Source organism: Carlito syrichta, unplaced genomic scaffold (assembly GCF_000164805.1).
Source record: "Carlito syrichta isolate Samal-C Ts95f unplaced genomic scaffold, Tarsius_syrichta-2.0.1 Scaffold296312, whole genome shotgun sequence".
NCBI lineage: Eukaryota > Metazoa > Chordata > Mammalia > Primates > Tarsiidae > Carlito > Carlito syrichta.
Window position 1 is genome coordinate 64,299 of NW_007240408.1, and position 4,332 is coordinate 68,630.

The following is a 4,332-nucleotide window of genomic DNA, read 5'->3' on the forward strand; positions in this document are numbered from 1 at the left end:
AGCGCAGGAGTAAAGACCGAAAACAGCCCCATAAGAAAGCTTACTGATTTCTCCCAGAAATCTCGCCGCGCGAAGCTTCCCAAAGAATCTTCCAAGCGAAAGCGCCCGCCAGCCCCGCCCCTTTCCCGCCGTGCTCTGCGGCGACGCATGCGCAGCGCCGCCGTACCGGCGTGGTCCCTTCTCCCCACGTGGGGTCCTGCAACCTTGGGATAGAACTGGACTTGGGCGAGGGGTGGGGGACGAAGCCTTAGGTCGGCCTGGGATCTTACCACTGACGTCACCTCTAGCTGGCTGCCAAAGTAGGACCCTTAAAGCCTAGGGCAGCATCAGGATTGACTCAGGGCTCAGTAAGTTTCTTGGGTCTGAGAGCTGGCTCTATCACTATGATCCCAGCGCTTTGGGGAGACCGAGGCGAGAGAATCGCTTGAGGCCAGGAGTTGGAGACTAGCCTGGGCAACACTTCTCTCTCTCTTTTTTTTTGAGTTGCAGTCTCACTCTATCGCCCAGACTGGAGTGCAGTGGCCTCTCCCGGCCACCGCAGCCTCAACCCGCTGGGATCCGGCGATCCTTCTGCCTCAGCTTTGAGAGTAGCTGGAATTACAGGCGCGCGCTACCACGCCCGGCTCATTTTGATTTATTGTAAATATGAGGTCTCGCCAAGTTGCCCAGGTGGGTCTCGAACCCGCGGGCTCAGGCTATCCACTCATTTCTGCCTCCCAAAGCGCTGGGATTACAGGCTGACCCACCGAGCCCGGCCCCAGCTAATTTTTTATTTATTGTAGAGATGAGGTCTTGCCAATTTGCCCGGGTGGGTCTCGAACTTGTGGGCTCAGGCAATCGACTCGCCTTGGTCTCCGAAAGTGCTGGGATTACAGGCTTAGCCACCGAGCCCAGCCTTCATCTTCTCTCTTAAAAAAACAAAAACACTTCGCGACCCGCAACTTGGTGAGAGCTCATCTCTACAATAAGTCAAAAAATTAGCTGGGCGTGGTAGCGCACGCCTGTAGTTCCAGCTACTTGGAAGGCTGAGGCGGAAGGATCGCCGGAGCCCAGCAGGTTGAGGCTGCGGTGGCCGGGAGCGGCCACTGCACTCCAGCCTGGGTGACAGAGTGAGACTCCAACTCAAAACCAAACAAACAAACAAAAACCAAAAAAACTTATCTATACATAAATAATGTCTACCTAACTGGAAGAAAAAAAAAAAAAAGAAGGCCGGGTGTGGTGGCTCAGCCTGTAATCCCAGCACTTTGGGAGGCCGAGGCGAGTCGATTACCTGAACCTGCGAGTTCAAGACCAGCCCGGGCAATTTGGTGAGACCTCATCTCTACAAAAAAAATCAAAAAATAGCCGGGTGTGGTAGCACGTGCCTGATAGTTCCGGCTACTTGGAAGGCTGAGGGGGAAGGATCGCCTAAGTCCAGCAGGTCGAAACTCGGGTGGCCGTGAGCGTGCCACTGCACTGCAGACTGGGCAAGGAAGTGAGACTCCAACTCAAAAAAAAAAAAAAAGAAAGAAAGAAACAAGCCAGGCGCCGTAGCTCACGCCTATAATTCCAGCACATTGAGAGGCAGGGGTGAGAGCATTGCCCGAGCCTGTGAGTTTGAGACCTACCCCGGCAACTTGGTGAGACCTCGTTTCTACAATAAATCACAAAACTAGCCGGGCGTGATGGCGGGTGCCTGGTGATTCCAGCAACCTGGAAGGCTAAGAAGAAAGGATTGCCTGATTCTGGCAGTTCGAGACTGTGGTGACCCTGAGCGTGCCACTGCACACTGGTCTTGGTTATAGAATGAGACTTTGACACACACACACACACACACACACACACACACACACACACACACACACACACAATTAGCCAGGCCTGGTGTTAGGTGTAGTCCTAGCTACTGGCGGATGGCTTGAGCCGTGGAGTTCGAGGCTACAGGGAGCAAGTGGAGTGCCACTGCACTCCAGCCTGGGAGACTGAATGAGACTGTTATAGGCTGAAAAGAAACCATCTTGGTCATATTGGAACAATCATTTAGAAAAGACTTAAAAACTCGTATTCTTGTGTAGCTGAGTTGAGCTAAACGTAAAAGCCGTTTGGATTTTATAGTGTACATTTTTCCTATCCCCACCTCCACCTTTTTCCTCTCCTAGCACGATCTTGCCTGACTGTCCAGTCTTACCTAGTAAGCCATTGCTGGTGCTGAAGATGAAACACTTGGGCAAGCCAGTCCAACCTAATAATTGAGAGAGTGGACCAAGGATGACAGGAATATGTCTGAAAGCTTGGTATGGGCGTTGCCCACCTGCCCTCCATCTGTGAATACAAAGACATCAGACTGTTATAGGCTAGGGCTTTGAGAATAAACAATCATTACAATTATGTTTTAAAACAATTTAGTTATCATCTTACATGTTATGATTTTCCCTTCCTTCCAAATATTGCAACTGTCTGCCCCTTTCTCTAAAAAAAATACTGGGCTGAGCTCACGCCTATAATTCCAACACTTTGGAAGGTGAGGTGAGAGGATTGCCTGAGCCCCGGGAGTTCGAGACCAGCCTGGGTAACTTGGCAAGACCTCCGCTCTACAGTAAATAATAAAAATTATCCAAGCGTGGTAGCCCACGCCTGTGGTTCCAGCTACGTGGAAAGCTGAGGCAGAAGTATCACCTGAGCCCTGCAGGTCGAGGCTGCGGTGGCCATAAACCTGCCATTGCCCTCTAGCTCTAGCCTGAGCGACAGAGTGAGACTTCTACTAAAAAAACAAAACAAAACTGTAAAAGAACATATTGTAAATTCCAAAACGTTATCTAAAATGTCAACATGATCAGGAGACTTTGTGTCACGCTAGTAGTCACATATCAAAAATTGTTAATGTAGGCAGTAGACAGTGGACACTCTCGTTTTGTCCTGCCCATTGTGCCCTTCGCAATGTATCTTTCCTTTAATAAATATACCTTTCGGCAGGGCTCGGTGGCTCAGCCTGTAATCCCAGCACTTTGGGAGACTGAGGTGAGTGGATTGCCTGAGCTCGGGTTCAAGACCTGCCTGGGCAACTTGGCGAGACCTCATCTCCACTCTAAATCAAAAATAGCTAGGCGTGGTAGTGCGTGCCTGTAGTTCCAGCTACTTGGAAGGCTGAGGCGGAAGGATTGCTGGAGTTCACCAGGTCCAGGCTGCGGTGGCCAGGAGCGGCCACTGCACTCCAGTCTGGGCGACAGAGTGAGACTCCAACTCAAAAATAAAAAAGTAAATGTAAAATGTTAGTGTAAAACTGGAGTCATGCTAAAACTGTATGTAGGCTTCAAACTCTCGGGGTCGGTAAAGGGCTATGAATTTTGGGTATAAATAATGGAATTAATTTGTGTTACTTTGAGTGGGTTTTTTGGCAATGACGCCAACCTGTCTCCCTATAACCTGGTTATAGAAATTAAACACTCCCTTTTTTCCCAGTCTCTGCCTCTTGAATTTTACTTGGCTGGGAGGGATTAGCAGCCGATTTGTTTGATTGGGCTGTAACAAGACCCTGACTCAAGAAAAAAAAGGGAATTATTCGCAGAGTTAGAGGATTCAGGCTGCTTCTATTTTGGGAAGATTTTAGTATATTTAAATAATCCCAAAACCATGTATGAAAAATCATGGTATTAGTTTACATGTTTATATTTGACAAAGTAGCACTTTCAACAGCTAAAAAAAGTTATCAGATCAACAGGTTAGCAGGATCTGTGTTGTGGTTCTTGGCTCTTGTGTCCTGTTGACAAAAAATTGAACATGCGACAAGAAAAACTGTAGGTGCAAGTGATAGTTTTATTAAAAGCAAGGGTATACTCTGTGTAGCAAGAAATATGGAGTGAGCTGTTCAAGAGAGAAACAGCACTAAACTAACTGTGGGCTTTTGCTTTATGGATTTTTCTCTTTTTGATTTTTGATTTCTCTCCTGCCATTCCACCCCTTTGATGTACAGGTCTTGGGTGTTGTAACTTTTTGGAACTGTGCATATGGGCTTTCCATGAATGCTTAAGGAAAATGGGGGTGGGCAGGTGAGTGCTTAAAACCACAGTGCTAGCCGGGCTCTGTGGCTCAGCCTGTAGTCCAGTGCCTTTGGGAGGCTGAGGTGAGTGGATTGCCTGAGCCGGTGGGTTCGAGACCCACCTGGGCAACTTGCCGAGACCTCATGTCTACAATAAATCAAAAAATTGTTAGTCGGGCGCGGTAGCGCGCGCCTGTAGTTCCGGCTACCCGGAAGGCTGAGGCGGAAGGATCGCCTCAGCAGGTCGAGGCTGCGGTGGCCGGGAGCGGCCACTGCACTCCAGTCCGGGCGACAGAGTGAGACTCCAACTAAAA